Source organism: Rhinolophus sinicus, linkage group LG04 (assembly GCF_036562045.2).
Source record: "Rhinolophus sinicus isolate RSC01 linkage group LG04, ASM3656204v1, whole genome shotgun sequence".
Lineage (NCBI taxonomy): Eukaryota > Metazoa > Chordata > Mammalia > Chiroptera > Rhinolophidae > Rhinolophus > Rhinolophus sinicus.
This window is the reverse complement of record NC_133754.1, coordinates 89,460,498-89,485,733: the sequence shown is the minus strand read 5'-3', so window position 1 is coordinate 89,485,733 and position 25,236 is coordinate 89,460,498. Positions and strand designations below refer to the sequence as shown.

The following is a 25,236-nucleotide window of genomic DNA, read 5'->3' as shown; positions in this document are numbered from 1 at the left end:
ATTAACTTATCTATTATAAATATTCCATTGTATTATGATTTCTTATTTATCTTACTGGTTTTCCTATTAGATCTTGAGCCCCTTATAGTTCAAATTCATATCTTTGTTTCTTCGACACCTACAATTAGTTCTTGGGTTCCTGGAACATAATTAAAAGGTTAATGAATGTTTGGTGAATGGGTCAATTTTGAAACATTGTTTCCTAGGAAACTTTCTGAAAAATAACCTTTATTTAGTCAAAGACTTTTTGGTGTCATATAGAAAGCACATAACCTCTTTTTAAATATCTTTTTATGAGTAGCATGGCAGTGCTCTACTGCTTTGTATCCATTCCAAAAATCAAAATATAGATAAGAAAATCTGGAAAGTTTCATGAGGCTAGTGGCTATTGAGATAACAGCTAAAAGACGGGAAGACTGTGATATGGAATTATAGAGAAATAGGAAATTCCAGGACGAGATAAGAATATATAAGGCACAGGAAGGGGAAATAACATGAAGTAGGTTAAAGATTAGTGAGTAAATGATTGTGACTGGGAGACAATGTGGGAGGGTAATTATCACAGCCAATAATGCTGAGAATATAAGTTGGCACCTTTTTCTGGAAATTTCTGAATGCCTGCCCAAGGAGTTTGGATTTTATTTTCTATGTTTTGGGGAGCGACTATGTTTCACCAGGATCATGACATGATATGAAGTGTTTTAAAGAGATCACATTGGGAGCAGTATGTAGAATTGAAGAGAAAAGGAACAGGAAGAACAGCACGGCAAGGGATAAGGAAGATGGGTAGGAGCTGAGGTAGCATCGCAGAGGTAGAAAGGTGAGAGTACTTGTGAACAATACCACAGAGGTTGAGATGGCAGGAAAAGTCCTCAGAGGAGAGGGAGGAAATGAAGATGACAGAATTTCAGTCTGAGAAACTGGGAGGAGCATGGTGGTTTTAATAATAATTTGGAAGACAGGAGAAAGAGCAAATTAAAGGAAGAGGGGAGTAGGCTTCTTGGGATATGTTGCTTTTGCAGTATCAGTAACACACATATATGATGAGGTCTTGCAAATGATAGAAATCACTGTGAATGCTGAGTCTGGATCATTTCACTTGGAAGATATCTCATATGGTTAAAACTTGGAATGGATGGCCGAAAAGGATGACATTGGAACCCTTATTAATGAAATCTAAAGGTGAAGAAACAAGACAAAGGAACATGGGGCATTTTTTGGAAAGAACTGTTACTGGATGATATCATCAGAGTTTTTCCTTTTCAGATGGAGGGAGAAGGCTCAATTACCCTTGCATATTGAGTCATGATTTCCATTCTTCTCTTGCCGCCATGCAATAAGAATTTTGATTACGTGACATCACTACTGTCAAAAGTTCTAATCTAGCATTAGATTCTGGTAGTGTTTGAAGGAGGAGAAAAGAGGAAGTGACTGGCATTTGTTTCGGGATTTGTGAAAGAGAGAAAGATAGGATACCTGAGATCGGAGGGAATGTGTTAGAGGATGAAACAGAAATATCTCAAGAGTTGAGGGAGGTATGTACTGGGAAAATAGAATTTTTAATCCTATACAAAGTCATTTTGCTTTCCTACAAAATGGACACCCAACCATAATTGTGTTCCCTAGGAAAACGCTGAGTGAAAAACTCGCCTTTTTTCTTTTTTTTTAACCTGATGGTGATTCAGAGGAATCACTTTGTGAGCCATGAATAAGCCCCTAAGTATTTGTATGGTTTCTTGATTATTTCCCACCTGTTGCTGTTTTACAAAGCCTGCAGCTCTGGAAGAGAGCTGAGCAGCTCTGCCTTTAAAATAACTTTACTGTCTGTTGCACTCTGCACTCTTGATTCCTTTAAAGGGATATTGAAAAGGAAAGGGCTTCTTTTCTTTCAGAATTAAACATCGGTAGGAGTGGTCGACACATCCTAAAGTGTGACCTCCAATGAGTTCTGCCCTTGAGTTCAGGTAGAATCTGTGACTTGCTTCTAACCAATAGAATATGGCAAAGTTGATAGGATATTACTCTCATAACTATGTTACATTATATACCTAAGTCTCCATTTTAGCAGGCTGGAGAGCGTTTCGTCTTAAAGAAGCAAATGGCATGACGTTAACTGCCTATGGGGAAGTCCATGTGGCAAGTCAACTACAGCCAGCCTCTGGGAGCTAAGGGCCTCAGTCTTAAAAATGCCAAGAGAGTGAATTCTTGCCAAGCCTGAGGTTCAATTTGCATGTCTCCAAACCGTCTGACATGCTGTTTCAAATAGTGAGATCTTTCTTTTGGGTGCCTGCAGCTGGAACAGCATTAAGTGAGAAAGGGTACAAGTCCCTCTGGAACCCCTTTTTCACTGTTCACTCTATTTCCCTTTATTTCTCAGAACTTTAACATGCATGTTTAGTGTATTCTAAGGAGAGTCAGTGTTAATCGATGAAATAAATATTACTTTAGCAGCAAAACAGACACTCCTCTACTATGTATTATCATCTATCCAGTTTTCGTGAGGGGCATAGGGCTATGGGTCAGAACAAGTTAGCTCTGCCACCACGAACAGATGACATTGTTTTCTTGGGTGGTGTCATTATGGATTTGGGAACAAATGGCCTTTGAATACATGTTTGGATTTTAAACTCTTTGGAGATAGAGGGCAGCATCAGTTATTACCTTAATTTTGCAGATGAAGTCCTTAGCACAGAAAAGGTAATTTCTCCATTTTTAATGAGTCCATCCTCTTCTTTGTCCAATAACTGTACCTGACTTGTGCAAACCACATAGTTTTGCTGGGTCCCAGTTGCTTAATCTGCTAAGTGAATATAGGCAACCTCACCTGTGAGTGAGGAGATTTAGCCAGGTGATCTATTAGCTCTTTCAAAGCCACAAGAACTATTCTAAAGTGGAATCAAACTTCTCCAGTGACTTAATACCTCCAAAGAATACCTAAAATAAAAAAATACATATAAAGAATTCTCAAAAATCAGCAGCAAAAATAAAATCCAGTTAGAAAATGGACAAAACACATGAACAGACATTTCAGCGAAGAGGATATACAGATGGCAAATAAGCACATGAAAAAGACATTCAAGATCATTCACTATTAGAAAAGTACAAATTACAACTACAATTAGATACCGCTACATGCCTAAAATAAAGAAATATAGAGAGACAGCATCAAATTCTAGCAAGGATGTAAAAACACACTAGATCACTCATGCACTGCTGGTAGGAATTTAAAGTTGTACAGGCACTCCAGCAAACAGTTTGGTAATTTCTTATACTACACTTGATCTTAGCCAAAAGGCCGAGAAGCGATGGTAATTTCTTATAAAACTAAATATTCAGTTACCATCCAACTCAGCAATTGCACTTTGGGCATTTACCCCAGAGAAATACTACTCAGAAAAAAAAAAAAAAATCTATATCTATATCTACATATAATCAACTACTGAAATGTGCACCAAATTCGATTAATTTCAAGGGAATTATGCTGAGTCAAAAAGCCAATCCCAAAAGTTTACATACAGCATGATTCCATTTATATAACGTTCTTGAAATGTTAAAAATATAGAAATGGAGTAAAGATCGGTGGTGGCAGTGGTTGGGGGTTAGGTGTATGTTATAAAAGAGCAACAGAAGGAATCCTTGTGATAGGGTGGAACTGTTCTGTATTTTGTGTGTAGTGGTGTGTACACAAAACTACACATTACAAAATTGTGTAGAACTTAATACACATATATATATGCCAATTGACTACTAGGAAAATATGAGTAAGACTAGTGGATTGTATCAATTCCAATATTCTGGTTTTCATATTGTGCAATAGTTTTACAAGATGTTACCATTTGTGGAAACTGGGTAAAGTGTACACAGAATTTTTTGTATTATTTCTTACAATTACATGTGAATTAATACTTATATGTTTAATTAATAAGAATTACAGTTTTATGAACTCCTTGGTAAATAAAAAGTAAAAGTATCAACAGGCATTTATTAAACACTTATTTTATGTCCCTGTGCTATCAATTGCCCCTGCCTCAGTGGTCAGTTCAATTTGGTGATATAAGCATGGAACTGTCATAAGACATATAGTTCTTGTAAAAAGTGTCTTTCCTTCAACCCATCTTCCATAGTGGCTGCACCAAAAAGATGAAGGAATTAAGAAGTACAAATTGGTAGTTACAAAATAGTCACAGGGATGTAAAGTACAGCATAGAGAATATAGTCAATAATGCTGCAACAACCATGTATAGTGCTATGTGGGTACTATACTAATTGGGGGGATCACTGCATAAATTATATAAATGTCTAACCACTATGCTACACACCTGAAAGTAATATAAAATAATATTGAATGTCAACTTAACTGAAAAAAATGAATAAGTAATTTTAAAAAGTGGCCAATTTGGAAAATTAAGGAAGTATTTCCTTTACCGTTCTTAGTTAACATCAGAATGACAAATATTCATTTGAATTCTTTGACATGTAATTGATGGCTTAAGCAGCTGGGCACCAGAAGAAATAAGGTGGGAAAGACTTCAATTTTATTCAAAAATTGGCATTCTTAACAAAATTTAAACACCTCATTTATAACACAATATCCTACAATCTCCTCATAATTTCAGCCTATACCTGTAACTACCCACATGGTGTGATGGGGGTGGGGTAATATCTGGTGATACAGGTGAGGCCTGCCACCATTACCTGTGCTGTTAACTGGGAACTGCTAGTTCTGGAAGGTCACCTGAACTTTAATGCAACTTGATATCTGTATACTACAATTTATGGAGATTTTGAAAAAACAACATGTACTTCTGTCTTCAGAAGTAATATTTCATGATAACTTCATTTCGGCTCACGATACAATTCCCTTAGAGTTTACATTTCTTTCTCTATTAGGTACTAATGAAATGTTCTAAGCACTCATCTGAAATGATCATTCCAATCTGATGATTAATAGACACATTCCTGTGTGCCAATATGTTATTTTCTGTTCAAAGAACAGTGCTATTATTAACGTACATCTAACACAATTTTGAGTCAACATTGGCTGAAAACAAAAATAATTGTCATAAATAAAATTTCAAAAATAAGTTTTTTTATAAAAAGGTGAAAAAATAATAGTCATGTACTTTGTGTTAGTTTATATTTTGCATAATAGCTGTCAAAGTGGCAGCATCGTTCTCCTGAGAACAAACTTGCTGTGTGTTTAATTTTCTTGGTGACTAATCTATAAAGATTTCTAAAGGTGGTTAATATGTGAAGCTGCGGTAGCAACAGATGCTGATGATCCGGCCTTAGGCTTAGCCGTCAACCTCCACCAAAATGTCATGCGTGGGATGACTTAAGCAGTATTTTATTTAGTTTCTTTTAAAAAATGAGCTGTGTAAATTAGTTTGAAAATGGATATGCATAGATACATTGCGCTTGAGATCACATGTACCTCTTGATATGGCCTCATTCTTCATCTCCAGCAAAGGCAAGTGTACTGTTATCGTCGGCATCCATAGAACACCATGTGTTCACAAACCCCAAAGTACTTTCCTTGACCTTGACCTTCTTTTGGACTCTTTCGTGCCTCTGCTCTCATGCTTTTGATCAGTTTTCCTTATTTTTTACTTTGCTGTTGTTGATCCTCTTTTTATTTGTACTCCTGCAGGTTGTTCCCTGGAACCATCATCTCCCACTATTTATTACCTAGGGAATGGGGTTTCCAGAGTTGGAGATACCTCAACAATTTTATTTGGAGAATCAGGATGTGAAAGGTTAAGGACTGGGTGAGGAAGCTTTTGTTAAAGTTTCTTATTACTTGGACTTTTTTGCTTCTTGTTGAGCCAATCTAAGGCTGAATCTGGGATGGACTGGCTTCCAGCCAGTTTCTAGCAAATCGCCTACCTCCTTTATCCCTTCCCTTTTAACTTCCCTTGAGTTAAAGTATTAAATATGATGGCACTAATTTTCCCTGACTTGATGCCTGGAGTCTTTTCAAGAAGAGAAATTATCTATTTGTCCAGTTGTTCTCTTGCTCTTAGCTCAGGGACTTTGAAAGCTGTCATCCAAGAGCCTTTTTCTGAATGCCAACAAATCAAAAAAGACAGAGCTGCAGGAGGGAGGGTATGTTCACTGGTCCTGTGTCTCCTCTGTGCACCACTTCTAATTGAATGTCTGTCAGGTATTGAAAGGTACTATGAAAATGCACTACCTGACAAAGGAATTAGATAGCCAGGAAGTACATTTGGGAATGTTCAGTTATTTGTTGAATCAAATGAGCAACACAACATCAAAAGCCCCGAGCATGTGAAAGCTCCTATGATTCAGAGCTAAAGAAGTTAAATTGCTTCTATTTCTCTGAATAAGGAGAATGAAAGGGCCCTAAAACACCATCTCTTATAGTGCAGAGCCAAGAACTGAACCAAAACCAGCACAGAGCAAATTGGACAGAAAAAGCACGGCATAATAAGACACAGATTGTAGGTTTACAGTTTGCAGAAAGAAGATAAGAGGAAGAAAAGACCAGAATAAATTGTGGCTCATTAAAGAGGGAGAGAGGACCAAGAATGGAATTTGTATTTATAAAGTTTCCAGGAAAAAGAGCTGCTGCCAAAGTGACATTTACAAATGAAGAAATGGATAATGACCAAAGGGGCTTAGATATTAAATTAGTTTTAAAAGTATGACTATAAGGGAGGAAAGCATAAGAACTTATAAAATACCTATTGATAAAGAGTACAAAAGGAACCACTTGGAAGCTTCTGACATAGATCCAAGGATGCTGAATGAAGGAATCAAAATGTCATGGTCAAATTGAGAAAATAATTTCTGAATTAGCCTGTATGTATGGGCAGTTTTAGAAGAAAGAACATCAAGAACACATCACCTGTATATCTTAGTGTGGTTAACAGGCCAAACCTTAAAATAACAAGAAAAAAACTTCAACATTTATGAGGTGATCAAGCAAGCTAAGTTATAAATATGACACCTTTATAGTAGAATTATAAAATCTCTTATGATAGTGGCTCTTTGAGTAGGCCTCGCTGACTTACATGTGAAGCTGCATTATTCATCAAATGAATGTACTTTTTCTTGGCCATGTCCAGACATTGAAAAGTAGGTGATGAGCTGAGTGCAAGCACTTGATAAGGGTGAGTGTCTATCTTGTGGCTGTCAAATTGATGAATTTCAAGTCTGTTCTTAGTAATTTCATTAATAATCTGGACATAACAGAGTGTGGGTTTTGGACAGACCTGAATTTTTAGTATAAGCATGGGCCCTGGATAACCTTGGAGAAGTTATATAATGTCACTGAGCCAGTTTCTTCGTTGTAAAATAGAGATAACAATAGCTATCTCATAACAGCTGTCTCCAGGGATGTTATAAACATAATCAGAGGACATAAGTAACATACCTAATACAGTAGGTGCTCAATGCATGCAACTTCTTTTTCTTCCACCTGTTCTGAGCATGGCCTACCCTTGCTGAGAATGCCACGTTACTTTTGTATTATCTTCTCTCTTATATAGGTTATTCTGTCTTGGTTCATCATCATTAACTTCTCTGCTCCACTTACACTGCTTACAATATTAGTGCAGTTTGCTTCTCCTAGACATGCATTCCTGCATATTCTTCACAGTTTTACTCTGTAATGAAGCAGCTCCTCAATGCATTAAGGAATGTTAGGGTGGTTAGTATGATTAGGTCCTTTGGTTTGCTAATTGGGGCTTATAGAAATTAAGCTCCTATTACCTTTCCACAGAGACTGGGAAACAGGGGTCCCAGAGGGATGGTTCCCTGATCCTTAAGAAAGATATTCTTGGGTTGTAGAACTGGCAAGAAGCTGGGAAATGATTTACATCTGAAAGAGGCAGACAAAGAATTTACAGTTGGAAGTTTTCTAAAGTAAATGTTAAGAAAAGGGAGGTCAGGGTCCCATAGTCAGAAAGAGACCTGTCTGAAGTTTAGTCAAGCTGAGGGGAATGTTAAGGCTGTTTGATCACCCCTGTGTGCCATGTTCTCTGATTACCTCCAGATGTGTGCCAAGTCCCAGGGGACAAAAAGAGCCCTGGTGCAGATGGCTGTGCTGGGATCCAGAGCCTGGCCAGAGCTTCGGCTAAAGCATCATAAGTGTTCCAACACAAAACGCACCATTAGGCCTGGAGATTCTGAGTCCTTTGGTACACATTAGAATCCTCTGGGGAGGTTTTAAACATTACCACTGCCTGGGCCTCACAACCTGAGTCTGAATTAAAACAAACAAACAAAAAGTTATGTAAGATTGGTACTTAACATTACATTAGTTTCGGGGTGGGGTATGCATTATAATTTGATATTTGTATATACTACACAGTTATCGTCATCATAAGTCTAATGATCCATTCATCACAATACAATTGAACCCCTTTACTCACGAGAATCTGATTTTAATTGGTCTGGTTTGACTCAGACCCTATATTGTTTTAAAGCTCCCCAAAAGATTCCAATGTATAGACAGAGTTAAACACCACTGAAGGAGGTTAAACCTCTCACTTAACTTATGAGACAGGAATGAGGCCAGACAGGAGGGAATGACTGCCCGTGGCCTTGTCATTAGTTTCAGCATGCCCAGCACCAGTGCTCAGATCTCTGCTGATAGCTCAGTGCTTTGTGTTCAATTTTCTCCACATTTACCACATTGGGATTTGAATAGCCAAAGTTCCTGATAGTGAATTTTTCTTTGATTTGTGCCTGATTGGTGGTTTCAGAATAACACCTTTGAAAAATCATATAGTGCTCGGGGATGTGAAAGTCAGTTATGTGATAAGGTGACTGTGGGTAAGGCACTTGGTTTCTGTGCCTCAATTTCTCATCTTTAAATTGTGACTGTTTATACACGATAACTATTTGACTTATACTTTTAAGAGAAGAAATCTTAGCTATTCCTTAGTCCTGGTCATGCTTCTGTCCACAGGGTTGCACACAGATAGTGAAAATTTCTGCAGGTCTCTGCCTGAATAGGTCTGGGGACAATGTAGGCACTGGGAAGGGACAAAGGGTGTCTTCCCTTCCTAGGGATTTGTAGTTGCTCCCTGGAGAGAAAGAGACCGGTATGGCTGGCTTATTATGCAATGTATTCCGGATAGTAATCTTTTTCCTTTTAAAGGTGGTGCTAACATTTGCATAGGTTATGTATATGTAAGTTGGAACCAGGAGTAGATCCCATACAGAAGCAAAACCTCTCCTAAATCACAGGGCCAGTGTGTCCAAAGTAAACAGAACCATTGAAACTGCATAGGAAATGTATAGGAAACAGAATCACTAAGGTTTGGTGGGACGGAAGAGAGGCAAAGAAAAGAAAGAGAACTTTCAAAAAGTCTTCAAGCTAAATTACACTTGTTAAATCGAATTATACCAAAGGTCCAAATCTCAAAATAGAAGATGTAGAGCCACCATTACAAGCTCCCTTGTCTTATCATTTTCTTCTGATATTTTAAATTTAAAAAGCATATTTAGCTCAGTTAGTGGTAAAAATACCTGGGTTTTATTTGTACTCAGGGTGTCGGGCAGTTTTCTAAATTCATATTTTCCAAATGGATAACCCATGACCAATTTTCACTGTATTATCTATAAACCATTTCTCCCCTTATTTAAATATCACTTTTGTCATGAACTAAATTTGCATTTGTACATGGTTTATTTCTCTCTTTTCTGTGCTGCTCCCATTGTGTTAGCCTATTCTGGCACTAGTATGACATTATTTCATTTGGGACAGATTAACAGGATATTTTGATATTGGGTAATAGAATTTCCCTCTCCTCACCTCACATGCAGGTTTCTTTAAAACCTTTGTTAGCCTTTCTGGTCTATTTTCTCTTCCATGTGAAATTCAGAACCAGCTTTTTGAGTGCCATAAATAATCCAACTGTGATTCTTAATGGGATTGCTTTGCATTTATAGCTTTAATGAAGATAATTTATAATTTGAAATATTGAAGCTTTTAACCCAGAATCATGGCAATTTTCCCATTTTATTAGATTTTTAAAAGTCTTCATATATTCTATAATTTTTTCATAAAGATATTACAGATTTATTAATAGGTCTTTGGTTATTTGAAGATTTGCTCTGTTGTCTTCTAGCAACCTATATTGCTAATGTAAAGTCTAATGCCATTTTGATTATAAACCCTTTGTAGGTATTTTTCTTCTATTGTTTGTAGGTAATTTTCTTCCATTATTTTTGCACATTTATTCTGCATAAATTGTGGTAGATGATGGGTGACTGAATGCCTTGCATTGCATTCTCTTAACGCATTTCCCCAATTAATTACTATTGTGATGGATCCAGGTGCCTTTCTCCTCCCCTATTTCTTCTGGTCAGACTCATTACATATTTTACTAAAGTTGAATGCACATATGACATTCATTGGGCCACTCCAACGTCTAGAACTCACACATAGGCACCTGTGCACTAATTATTTGCTACATAAAAAACAGGTTCTTCTCATTCACAGTTGCTGGCATATCATGGGTGAGCAACAAATATTCTTTTCATGGAAGATTGAATGAGGTGATATTATCCTTATAATTCATTAGAAAAGGGAATAATTTTGTTTTTAGGCCATCTCTAAAACCCATCTACATGATTTTACGTAATAAGGAACATAGGCATTTGATTGGAAAGGAACCTTACTAAGTGTCTACACCTTCAGCAATCTCCGCCTTGTTTCCCTTTCACTCTTAAAGAAACACATCCCAAAGTGCTTAAGTGATTATATGATTATACTATCTGATGGCACTATTGGTCCTGTTAACCAGACTTTCTTATGTTCAGTTCTGAAATTTGTTCTCCCCACTTCCCCAGAGTAAGGCACAGCCAGCTTTTATATGTACATGGGATGGGCATTCAAATAGGAAAGGAGGGAGTTTCCCATTTTTTTCCCCTCATACCTGTACTTAGCCTCACAGTACTTGACTTAGACTTGCCTGGAGATTGGGCTATACCCAAGAAGCATAAATCAAGAAGACAGATCACTTTAGTGGTATATGCCTTCAACACAGCCTTGAAATATATTGTAGTTAATATGTATTTATTATAAAATATTTTGAAAATCATTTCCATTAAAGTATATTATTTTGTATTACTTTCATACAGTTATGAGAAATGTAGACTATGAGCTCAAAGTGACCCAATATTTCACAGAGAGGCATCTCATTAGTGGATCAGTGATATTTATTCATAGGACTTTTAAAATACATCACCAGAAATTTTTCTCAGTTTCTTAGGTAATAGGTTATTCTAAAGGACATGTTTAGTACACCAAATCCTTGATCTTTCTAGTTTCTGGAATGGTAGACAGGAAGGGGAAGAAAACTAACATTTACTGAGCACTTACTATGTGCCAGACATTATACTGGAGATTTTGCTCATGTACTTTTGTTATATTTTACAGAAAATAATGTTTATTTTTGTTTTAATGCAGACATATATTTTGAGCATCAGATCCCCCAAATGAAGCCTATTACTCTTAAAGCTATTTCCAGTTAGATTCTTGTTTCTAGTTCTCTCTCACCCATGACATCTCTCACTATTCTTGAGAAGTTTACCTAAGCAATGTTTATTAATATCTGTAAAGAAAGAGAATGAATCACTGTTCACTTGAGTTATGCATAATTGATTCTAAATAAACTGAAAATTGAGATTAAACAGGATAAGTCTTTTAAAATTTGGAGTTTTAGCTAAAGTAAGTATTTTAAAAATTACGGTATTTCAGAAGTATAGGGTTATAAAAAGAACTGAATTTAGGAATCAGACAGACCTAGGTTTGATTTCCGGTTTTTCTCTTTGACAGCTGTGTGACTTGTTTGAGATAATCTTTTTGAGCATCAGTTTTTCTCACTTTTAAAAAAGAAGTAATAATTGTATAGGTTTCAAGTGTACAATTAGAAGCTGTCTGTCTAGGTAAGACTACTCATCCCAAATTCTTCCCCCTCCCCCCATTTTTCTCAAATAGCAATTGTTAAGCATGTGAAAATCAGAAAGAAAGACAAATAAGATTCAGTTGGTCCTTGTGCTTCTGGTTTCTTAAGCACCACCTTCATGTACTTTCAATTTACATTACTCTTAAATAGTTTTTCATCCCTGTCTGAACATGCCAATTAGTATTCTATTATAATGTTATTTACCTCAAAAAAAAGTTTGTCAGTCAAGCCCAAATTAAGTTACTAAAAATATGGAGTTAAAAAAATAAACCTTAAAGAGAAAATTCCTGCTGTGAGAGGAAGAAAATAATATGCTCTGTTTGACATCATATTTTGCTATTTCCTTGCAAAAATGTCAATTCCTACTTCAGCTCTGGTCAAGTGTATGAGATAAATCATTTCAATGTTGATTGCTCCAGAATTTACTGAGGAAAAGGAAAAAATAGTTGTTATAATAAAATTTCTATTGAAAGTATTTCATAGAAAGGAGATGAAGGCAGACATGATTAAAGGCTATGTTGATTTTTAAAAGCTTGGCATTGTTTGTTTACAGAAGCCTAGGTAATGAAATAGGTCATTAAGCAAGGAAGTGATTATGTCTTAGTAGGTTTCTAAAGTTAACTGCTCTAAATCTATGCTCAGTGCAAACCTGTCTTGTTTCCTCCAGAATGTGACCCTATATAAATCTCTGTAACCATTTGGCTTTCCCCTGTTCTTGCTTTGACTTTCTCTTTATTCCTCTTTTCTTCCTAGGTTCTCTCTCTTTTGTCATTTCATCCACTGCTTCTTGCTTTGACTCACACATGAGGTAGACTATTCCCAAATTGGTATTTATAGTCCTGTCTTATCTTCCAAGCTCAGTCTCGCATTTTTAAGTATCTGCTAGACATTTGCACCTAAATGTACCACCCACATCTCAAATTCAAGATATCTAAAGCTTAACTCATTTTTTTCCAGGTTTTCTTTTTGAAAAACTGGTAGCCATATTTTTCTAACCATGTATTCTCAAAACATACAAAATATACTTGGATCTTCTTTTATCTTACTTTACATTCCTGTTGTCACCAAATCCTGTCATTTCTTCCTTTAATGTAACTCAGTTCAATTCCATAAACCCATCTGTTGGATAAGAGTAAACAGCAAATGTATCACTAGCAGCAAGATGTAAATTCTGTGCTCAAGGACCACGTAATCTAGTTGAGATTAACTATGGATAGTTGAGATATAGTTGAAATAAGATACAGGTACAAATTTCATTCCCAGGACCACTGGATTACTTTTCTTGCACCGATACTTTCCTGCTAAAAAAACATCATGCTTGTTTTCTTCTAGATGAATCTCATATTCTTATTTCTGCATTTCAAAGTAGCCCACAATTGGCTTCTCTCATCCTCTAATAGCTTACATTATTTGATGAGTTTACTGTGTGTCAAGTACTATTCTAAACACATTTCACTCATTATTTCACTTAATCCTCATAACAATTCTAGAAGGTGCATATTACTACTATTCCCTTACAGGTGAGGAAGCTGAGACACAGAGTGATTAAATAAATTGCTCAAGGTTGCACAGCTTGTAAATGAAAGGTCCAAGAGTCGAACCCTGGAGTCGGGCTGCCGAGGTAAATCTCTGAACAATTGTGCCTGAATACCTGTCCCACACCTCTTGACTCTGCTCTTCTCAGCACATATGACCGAGATGGACTCTGATCCTCAAAGCCTGGACAGTCACTTAAAATTTATGTGAGTTGGATTGAATGAACTAGACCTCTTTGAGGATTTTCTCTTGAAAATTTGAAATAGGAAACCATAACTACTGCCATTTACATTGATGCTTAAAATATGGGGCTTTCATTCTGTTACTGCTTTGCTAATTCTGATATACTTTGGAAACCTTTGAACAGAAAATTTAAAATTGAGATTAAAATAGCTTTTAATTCCCATCACTTAATGTAAAATGCTTTTTTGATGCTTTTTAAAAGAAATTAAATTCAACTTAATTATTTGTCATACGCGGTCTGACACTTAATTTCGAGAACTCCTCCTAGATAAAGTTCTACATACCTCATCACTGAATATCACCACAGTCACCTTCGAAGTACTCCCCTTGGGAAGCTATGCACCGATGCCAGCGCATAGTCCACCTTCCAAAGCAACTTTGGAGCACATTTTCTGGAATAGACATCACAGTTGTCATTATATTACCTTTGATGTCCTGAATGTCATCAAAATGTCTTCCTTTCAATATTTCCTTTAATTTCGGGTAAAGACAGAAGTCATTGGGGGCCAAATCAGATGAGTAGTGAGGGTGTTTCAATACAGTTATTTGTTTACTGCCTAAAAACTCCCTCACAGACAGTGCTGTGTGAGCTGGTGCATTGTCGTGATGCAAGAGCCATGGATTGTTGCTGAAAAGTTCAGGTCGTCTAACTTTTTCAAGCAGCCTTTTCAGCACTTCCAAATAGTAAACTTGGTTAACTGTTTGTCCAGTTGGTGCAAATTCATAATGAATAATCCCTCTGATATCAAAAAGTTTAGCTACATCATTACAACAAGTTTGTGAACTTCATTGTCAGATCATACGTGTTTTATTTCCAAACTTTTTACTTTTTTAATATTCTTTTGTGGGTTTTCTCTGGTAATGTGTCAACTTTAGTTTTAGCAATTAGTATCTAAAACATATTATTTGAAGTGTTTGTTTTGACACATCTGTGTTATTTTCTCACTAGTCCAGGTTTACTGATCCAGCATAGTAACCCTTCCTGGAGTACTCAGTCCCCCTCACTGCTTTATTTAACTTTATGTTTGCTTTTCTATATTTCTGCAAGCTTATACCAATTACTCATGTCACAATTACTCTTGCTATAAGCACTTCCCAATTGTCTAGATCGTTTTGGCTAATTTCAATTTACTTTAGATACTTTTAAATGTCATTTTTCTCTTTGTTCAAACTCTAGTTTAGTGTTCTTTTGCAAGTTCTTGAAAAGGGATATTAGCAATTTGCAACAATTATGAATTTAAAAGTAATTTTAAATTAACTTTAATTTACCTTTAGATTTACATTTAAGGAAAATATAACTTGGAATTCAAATTTTAATTAGGAATATTTTGTATATTTGAATCAATGTCAGAAATATCTCAATATGTGAATTAATGTTTTATGTTAAATTTTAATTCATATGCAATAATATTTAAAAGGATTCAGAATAAGTCCAGTTAATCCTGTATTAAAAACTATTATAGGCTAAAAAAAATCACATGAAATAATGAAATTTTGACTGCTGATGAAATGTTTCTAAATACTTCATTATAAGTAATAAAAATTGAACATTTTTGATAAAGCTGTTGGAAACATTCTTGTTAAATTCTTAAACATTCCTGTTAAAAATTATAACATAATTTGATAAATGCAGAAAATTGGCTTTTCTGCAAGCTGACCACTAGGTAAAGTTGCATTCTGAAAATTTGTTTTAAATTTAAATTATCTACTTAATCAAATCCAATGGTCAATTCTATCCCATTTTATTCATCATTTCAGTTGCATTTATCTTACCTACTATACTTTTAAAAATACTTTCTTCAGGTGACTTCTAGAATGCCATGCAGTTATCTGGTTCTTTTCCATTCCCTTGGTTTCCTTCTCTGTTTATGCCTCTTCTTGACATCTAGATATTGGAGTATTTTCTCTCCTCGCACAACTTTTTTCTTTAGATCTCAAACATTTTGACGATCTTAACCCCTCATGCTGTTGTCTTCTAAGTTGCATCTTTAGTCCTGCCTTTGCCTCTCACCCTCAGACTCGTAGATACAATTGTTGTCCAGTTAGTTTCTTAATAGACACTTCAAATTAAACATGCCAAAAAGAGAACAATTAATTCTACTATACCGTTCTTGTCCAAATTTCTACCAGTTTTCACCTTCTTGCCCATGTCACTACCAATTTATACCCCCGCTGTGGCAACCCAACTGGTCCCTGCATCTGGTCTTGCTCTGTGTTGACAGCTGGAAGTGTAAGCTTTTAAATGTACACTGCACTGCACTGTATACCTGAAGCTGAAGCTGAATAATATTGAATGTCAACTATAATTAAATATATATCATCACGGGATGTGGAGTACAGCATAGGGAATAAAGTCAATGGAACTGTAACAGCTATATATGTGTCAGAGGGGTAGTAGTTTGGAGGAGGGGGGTTAAAAGAAAAAAAAACAGAACACCCCACTCTTAGTACTCCACAATATCTTTGTGTCTATGCTTTTCCATGTTCCATGGGGCCTACATTACCTGTTCCTTGCCTTCTCTTTATTCCCGTCCTCTTTTTCTTACCATGTACCCCATGTGGCTCTAACCACACACTAGTGTCCTTGTTGTTTCTAGAACATGCCAAGCTCATTTGCATTTCTGAGTCTTTCTATTTGCTCCTTCCCCCCCTGGGAACACTGGTCTCATGGATTCTCTTTCACGTTATTTAGATCTTTGCTCAAATGTCACATCTTTGGGGGAAGTGGCCTCTGATCCTTGTATATATAATAGGACTCATTTATTTTCTATGTTTTGAACTTCTTTTATTTCTTCATAGTCATTATCACTAACTGATATTATAGTACATGTTTATTTGTTTTCACCCGTCTCTCACAGAACTTCATGGAGGCAGGGACTTTGTTTTCCTAATAAAGCACCTGGCATGTAGCAGATGTTCAATAAACATTTGTTGAATGAGCACATGCAGGAAACGAATTGCCTTTTCCTTGACTTGGTAAAACTTCAGTGAAAATGGCAATCCTAAGCTAATAAACCTGTTGTTCTTATATGCATACAATTAGTGTCCTTATATGGTTGTTATCAGTGTCATTGTAGTTTTCACTACCCATAGCTGTTTTCAACATCATGTGTACATCATACTGCTGCCAGTAAAAGCCACAGTCAAACTCTGTATGGAATATAGCAAGATGGTTCAGGCAGATTGATCTCTTCACTCCAAAGACAAATTTTTGGTTCCTTGCAAAGGCATGTCTCACAAATAGTCACTGACTTGGTTCATCTTAGTTATTGCAGAAAAATAATAAAAATACCAGGAGGAAAGCTAGAAGTGTTATTCTAGATCCTGAAAATCTCCCTAAGGAAGAGAGTTTTAGCTGAAGTTGAAAACAACCAATTCCACCGAAATCAATAGAATATTAATATTCAGTGGAATTAGCATAGTTTTGACATATGTAAAAGAGGGCTTTATTTTGTGTTCTGATTCATAGAGTTGAACATTAAATAAAAATGCATGGCAGTTTTCACTGAGTGGCCTTCAGATAATGCATGACCATGTGTCAGTGTTCAGCTATGATTTTTCCTTGACTTCAGAACACACCAGATCTTACATTCTGTTACAGAACTCACTTCTCATGCAACAGAACCTTCATCTCCAGCACAGGGGAGAGATTAAGATGTCTCACAGGTCAGAAAAGTGCTGAACGGGCCTGTTGATGTAAAGGTTGAAGGATGGCCTACGTACTAGAATGAGGGCTCAACACATCAGATTCAAACCTGACCATTTATTTTGGAACATGATTTTCTGTGGAAGAAGAAGGAAAAAGAAACAACAGCAACAGAAGAACCAATTTGCCTCTGCACATGCTCACGTGCCTTCAGATTGGTGTAAATATATGAAAGGGCATATGGTTAAAAAGATAAGTGCCAGGGAAAGCAAAGATAAATTGAAATTTTAAAAACTGCTTTTAAAGATAATAGATCTTATTTTAGTGCTATTTATTTTAACACAGCTCTTATTTATTTGTGTTGTTTATATCATTCCTGGAAGCATATTTTGTTTCTTACCATCCTCATACTTGCCCTCTATTCTTTGTTCATAACGGCATTGCATTTGTTCAACACATTAACATTTACACTATCTTATCTTTACCAAATAACTTGATGTTTCATTTGTCCTGATTTCAAATCAGATGGCCACTCCACAAGTGACTCAGAATTTAAATATTTTAGATTTGTCTTCTGTGAGATTTATAAATAGAAAAAAAAAAGACTATGCATTGGCTCTTCTATGAATTTGTAGCAGGCAAAGGAGGAAATTATACATCTCTCTCCCGTTCATCCTATGCAAATTAACTAAATGTCCATACAATCTAAGTTACAGTCTAAGTGATAAGAGTACTGTTGCTAAGCATTTAGTAGAATGAGAACAATAAGGAAATAATAGGCAAGAAAGCATTTTAACACAATGGACGAGCAGCTAATCAGCAAGTTTTACCAGGAAATTCCATGGTGGAGTCTCAGGTAAGAGGAGGTTGCGTTTTAGCACCTCTTTTTTCCTTGCCTGTGGCCTATCTGCCCAATCAGCATCCTTCTATGCTCTCTATTTTGAGTCAGGAGGTACAGATGATTTTTAAATGATTTTTAAGGGCAGCTCTAGGAAGATAAAGAATGATGACTGAAAATGGAGAATAGCAGTGCAACCCAATTGGTAATTTTGGCAGTGGGGAAGGATGTAGGATTTTAGTCTGATTATGTTTTTGAGACTCAGTTAATTTTTATCCCATTAGCTGGCAGAGCTCTGTCTTGGAGATAGAGAGTGTTGCATTATCATGTGGTGGCCATACATTTTAGAATCACAGTTCTCAATTTGAGTGTGTATTTATATTACTTACTCACTGTATTATTTGGAGGAAGTAATTTAACTGAATCTGTTTTTTCATCTGTAAATGGAGAGCATAAGAGCTGTGTTTAAAAGTTGTTGTAAGAATTGGAAGTAATATAAGCACAGTGCCTGTCACATAGGCTGCCCTTAATAAATACTATTTTACTGCTTCCCTGAATTTTTCTCCATTATGCTTCCATCAACTTATTTCCCTACCCTATTCCCCACCCCCACAGAGGTCATATCACACAGGTCAGTGTTAACATGACACAGGCTAACTATACTGCCTCTTGGTGAATGAGTCAGTGATTGTGTTTTGTTGGGATGAGGGATGTGCAGGAAACCACTTTCCTGACTTTTAAACTCAAATCTACCAAGATCTTAAACTCAAATCTACCAAGATCTTAGCTTTGAAAGGAGAGACTTTCGGGTGGGTGGAGAAGAGGGGTGATAGCTAGATCAGGCAAATCTGATTCTTTCTTTATGAATTTTGCCTTCTTGGTGGTTAGGGGACATTTCCATTTTAATAGTGTTTTAATGCTGTCTTTCAGGGATATACCAGGCCTCCATTATCATTTCTAACTTGATTGTGGACACAGGCCTTCCCTTGATTTTCCTTAGCGGGTGTGAGGTGGTGGTAAGTCTTGAAAGAAAGAAAGAAAGAAAGGAAGGAAGGAAGGAAGGAAGGAAGGAAGGAAGGAAGGAAGGAGAGAGGGAGGGAAGAAGGAAAGAAGAAAGAAAGAAAGAAAGAAAGAAAGAAAGAAAGAAAGAAAGAAAGAAAGAAAGAAAGAAAGAAAGAAAGAAAGAAAGAGGAGAGAGAGAGAGAGAGAGAATCATTATCTTTAGCCTACCTCTAACTGTTGAATATCTTCTTTTTGGAACACCAAGGGACTGAAATACACACTGGAGCAATTATAAAGAGAAACCAGAGTGCTGGTTTATGTACTCCCCACCCCAGTGTCCTTTACATTAAGTCAGCATCTAGCCTTGGAGTTCCAAAAAACAACAAATCTCTTTTGACCAGCCGGGCTCCTTGTTATGTAGTTGGCAGAAACTAATAAATCTGTAGACCTCTGTCTTCCCATCAGATAGCATTGAAGAGAAGGTAACTACATCTGTTACTGTGAAGCTCACATATTGAGATTTCAAAAATTTTCATTAGAGATTAACATTTTGGCCAAGCTGGAAAAACAGGGACAAGATTTCCATCCTGCCTAAAACAACTAAAAACTCATACAAAAATACATGCAGCAACACTTTTGAAGACATTGGACATCAGTCAACGAATGTGATCTTTGATCACATCAGGCAGTATGTGATCACTAAAAGATGGGAAACAAGCAAAGTGCACTCTATGATTGTCCCAAATACTGCCTTAAGAGAGTTTTCATGGTGCAAAGAAGAGGAACCCAGAAAAGCTCCATGAGTTGAGTTAGAGTAGGCTGAGAGTCGGGAGAACAGACAGCTAGAGTTTGTAGGGCAGAGTACAGGAAAGAAGAGAGCTGCACAATGAAAGAATTCAAAGATCTGCAGAGGATCTTCCTTGAGTATTTAGCAGAGCACTGATCAGTGCAAATATATGAGGAAACTACTCAAGGCTGGAGAAAGAACTACAAAAAATAATGAGAAGTGACAGTCCTAGGGCTCACACAGGGCCAGAAATTGTGCCTGTTTCCACAAGATGGACTGGAAAGACCCATAATTCATGGGACACAGGCCAGAGTAACCAGAAGAGACTCGCCTCAGCAAAAAAGAATGATTAGCCATAGACTAAACACGATTCTTATCTCACCTAGCAAATAATAAAACAATATTCAAAGGGATCAAACTGCTTCCAAGTAAGTTAACTGCATCCCAGAACAATGTTCAAGAATATTTATAAGGATATAAAAATATATAGCACCTAAAAGGTAAAATTTATAATGACTAGAATCTAATCAGAAACCATAAAACGTGCAAAAAACAAAGCAAAACAATAAAACAACACTTTCATTAGCAATTAAGGTATGAAACAACAAAAATACAAAATGCATGCTCAAGGACATCATACCACTGAAATTAGTTGGTTTTGCTTTCTCCTTCTCAGTTTAGTCTACCTGATGTTGAAACAACTTTAAGAATGCAGGCCTTTCATGTAATGGTTGGCATTGTCTTTACTTTTTCTGTACTTCTTCCACATGTAACAAGTAACAGCAATGATTAACAGGCAGTTGAAAGAATTTATTTTTCATATTTACAAAGAGAATTATTTGGTCTCTATAGAATCACATTTAAAAAAAAATTCAGGTAGTGATAAATGACAGTATTTGAGGCTCGTATCTAATTTCATTCTTTGAGTCTTTCTTAGGAGTTAGGACAAAAACAACCTAACAAATCAAAAGTCAAATGTTGTGAATTGGTAGTAAAGGAATTCTTTGTAATTTGCCCCTGAAACACTACACACACACTCATTGTTCCATAAGACTGTTCCAAAGAATAATCAATTGTCATGTCTTAGTTTAAAACAGTTGAAATAAATGCTGAAGTTTGGGCCCCCTAACACACTTACAAATTTTCTGTAAAGCTAATCTGGAACTTCTCAGCATTTAGATGAAAGGTTTCAAGCTTCAAATGACCTCAGGGTGTTTTTGTTGTTATTCCTTTTTTCCCCCCTCACCACTCTTTCCATTTCCCTGCGGATTCTCTTTTTTAGTCTGTTTTCTAGGTCTGCCTCTGAGAGATAGTGACACTACTAGCACAGAAATTCTCCACCCTATATGTTCTCTTTAATTATTTTCAAAAGAACAGTTTGGTCTACTTCTGTTCCCTTTGATTCTGGAAAATACTCTAGTCACGTGTCTTTCAGATTGATTTCTGACAATCAAGTGAATGACCAAGTCTTGGCAGGTGGCTAAATTTATACAGTGATTCAGATCTTATTCTGGTCATGTGAAAAACAAGCTGCCTGAGGAGAAGGAGAATTTTTTATTTGTCTTTGATTACCTAGCACTAGATTGATGTATAATGTATGCTCAAAAGTGTTGGTGAGTTTCAGGAAAAATTATCAAGATAAGAGCAAGTACACAAGTCCTGTTATAGAAAGTACCTGTGATAACTAGAAACAAACACAAATAGGAAAAATTTGAATCAAGCCTCAAATGAGGGAATGGTGTCAACCACATGCCAGGATCCCTGAGAAATCTCTGATATACACAGTCTGCCTTGAACTATATTAAAGAAGCCGTAAAGGGTCAGCTCAGAACTCCTTTTCCCAGTACAATGGTGCAGAATTCTAGGAAGTATATAAAGAGGATTTTGGAAGAAGACCACAACATTTCTGTTTTTGAAGGCCCAGGGGTAGAGGTGAGGGGAGCCAAGGGAAACCAACAGCCATTTCATTTTAAGCCAATTTTAGTCTCACAGATTTACTTTCAGCGGTATCAGCACAGAAACTGGAAAAGCAATGTCTGCCATTGTAAGAGTAGTGTGAGAGTAGTAGGAAGCTTCCCTTGGAGATTCAATAATTGGTGGGGACAATGAAAACACCACTCTCTAATTCACCAGGCAGAAGCACCAGGAAAAAAACGCTAGATGAAGTTAGTCCATATATCTGAAGTAGGGGCCAGACCAAACATACAACCAGATATAGATATACAGATGCAAAAGTTAAAATAAACTGAAAAGGTATGTAGAAAATCGTCTTCCTCACTGGGACATTTCATGGCCTAATTCACTTTCAACTGTCTTTAGCCTCTTGAATATTTGAAGTTGTTCAAAAGTAGATTATCTAACATTCTAGATTAATACTTCAGAGGAGAAATCTACAAACATCTAGATAAACTATAAGAGATCTACAGGAAGATATAGCCACACTACTTATAAACAAAGATCAGATATAAGAATGAGCTACTTTTTTTTAAGGATGAAAATGGAAATTTTAAAAATGAGCTCCCTCCCCCCCCCCCCCCGCAAAGATTCTGTATCTAAGAGGAGAAGTCCAAACACACTTAGATAAATTGTGAAGGTTCTACCCACACTATTTTCAAACACATATCAGGTATAGGAAATAAAGCACCTATGAAAAAAGAAATGAAACTAGAAAAATAATATTAACAAAAAGATTTTGTATCAAAAAATAATGATATAATCATGGCAAGTTAAAGAGAGAAACAAACTATTTTGAAAGGTTTACTACAAGGAAGAAAGTAAACTTTAGATAGAATCTAGTGGTGCTAAGGAAAGGATTCAAGAAAACGGAAAACCGGAACATGCAATTAGCAGAATTAAAAATAACTTTAGATGCTGTAAAGACTGAAATAGATTTTGTCGAAAATTGAATCATGAGGTAGATACCAAGATCGTGAGGATCTATCTTAAAGCAAAGAAGAAAGATAAAGAGATGAAAGTGATTGAAGACAGGACAATAGATATGGAGGATATTTGATGATGACCTAACACAGATAATTTGTTTTTTTTTTCTGAAAAAGTGAACAGAATGAATTGAATTGATGATGGCATTCAGCGGTTTAACAAAGCACAATTCTGAACTGAAGAAAATCCTCAACCATCAGGTCAAAGGGCCCACTCTGTACCAAGCAAAGTTAATGAAAATAGATAAAAATCTAGACATAGCAAAGGTGTGGAATTCTGAGAGACGATAGAGAAAAAAAATGTTATTAAAGGGGGAAAATATCAAACTGGCCTCAGGCATGAAATATTAGACACTGCAAAAAAATGGAGCAATACCTGAAATTTTCAACGGGTATTTTTTGTGACCCACCTTGTTTAACTGCATGTCAAATCAGGTAGCTGTTCATTTATGAAGACAATGAAAATATAGTCCCAGATATATAAAGACTAAGGTGGTATTCCTTCCATATACTCTATCTGGAAAAAAACATTAATTATTTTTTTTTAAATAAACTGAGAAACAATTTAAAATAAAATAAAAAACAGATCAAGGAGTCACAATGTCAGAGAAATAATAGTGAATATGGAAACTCTTTGAAAATAGAATTAATTCTTGAAAATAGAATTAATTCTAAACAAATTGTGTGAATATGATTAGAAGAGAAGATGTAAATATTAACATTCTTAAAAGAGAAGGTATAAAATATAACAGAAAAACAATTATGACCATAATGAAATAAGATGAAAATTCCAAGTTATACTGAAAAAAAAAAAAAAAAGAAAGAAAATCTAAGAGAGAAAAGGGAGGAAGTCGATGTGTGTATGTCTTAACTTTACAAAGGAAAACAGGGGATAAAATTCCACTGATGTTTAGAAAAATATGTTTAAATTGTGATTTCTAAAACCTGAAAAATAACTACTAATGAAATTAAAAACAAACTTTCAAATTAGCAGAGTAGCAAAGTGATGTCAGATGGTGGCATGAGCGATCCCCCTGGTCTCTCCCCTGAAAGGTAGAACAAGTTAAACAGCTATAATTCAACCGAGGAGTCCCTGCTTAATGCACAAACACATCTGGGAGATCCACACATCGCAACATCTGAAGTTGGGAGAATCAAAGCAAATGGGAGGAGGGAAGGAACAAACAGAAGCAGAGACAGGTGCAACAGATACAGCCCAGAACTCACTGTGGGCCTCAGGAGAGAGGAGGAATCAGGCTGCAGGTGCACTCTCTGTAGCCCTGAGCATTCCTACCTGAGTGATCAGCACATACTGCGGCTGAACACAGTGACAAGGCAGAGATGGAACACAGAGGGTCGACAGTTATGGTCTAGCACCTGCCATTACCAGGCAGAAAACAAAGCCACAAATCTTGGCTGCCTCACCTCACACTCCTAGAGCTATCAGCAGGCCCTAGAATGAGCTATAACAGTGAATGGTGGGTTACAGAATATACTATCTGCATCCCTGAGAACTAGAGAGAGAGAAGCATCCCTCCCTGAGCAGCAGACACATGATATGGCTAATTCCAATGACAGGGGTGGAGATACAGATGTGAGGCAGCTGAGGAATGGGAGGTGAACAAAGCCACACATGTGATCTGGCCTCTCCTAGGCCATCTCACTCCCACTTATCACAGCTGATTCCAGCCGTGGCCCCTAGAACACCTCAGGCAATGAAGCACTGCTGACAGCATCTAGTTGCAGATGGTAGAGCTGGGATTTCACAGGCTTGGAACCCCATCACCTACTACATTCCTCTGTGGATGTGGTGCCCGGAGACTGAAGCAACCTAGCCACAGAGAAATGCCCACCACCCCAGGGAATAAAGGCATTTTCCACTGCCCCACAGATACATGGGAAGACTGAGCATTGAAAGAGTGCCACCTATGGGAAAACAAAAGAAAGACCTCTTCTTATCGACTTGCTAAATAAAGGTATTTCTCTTTTTAAAAAAGAGCAGGTTTCATTCCTGTAAATGCCTAGGCAGAAAAATAATCCATTAAATAGCATGAACAACCAGGGTAACAAGGCTGGTTAAAAAAGAAAATAAAACATCTCCAGAAAATCAACTTAAAGACACGGAAATATGTGATTTAAATGACAGAACATTCAAGATTGCAGTTCTAAAAAAACTTAATGAGATACAAGAAAACTCAGATAGGCAGTTTAATGAACTTAGAAATAAAATGAGTGAGCAAAAGGAGTACTTTACCAAAGAGATTGAAACTTTAAAAAAGAATGAAATAGAAATTCTGGAGTTG

General features: G+C 36.4%; 1 pseudogene; it reads right to left on the bottom strand.

Moving 5' to 3' along the window:
* Nucleotides 1-3,153: 3,153 nt before the first annotated feature.
* Nucleotides 3,154-3,307, bottom strand: LOC141571450 (U2 spliceosomal RNA; annotated as a pseudogene).
* Nucleotides 3,308-25,236: the final 21,929 nt, after the last annotated feature.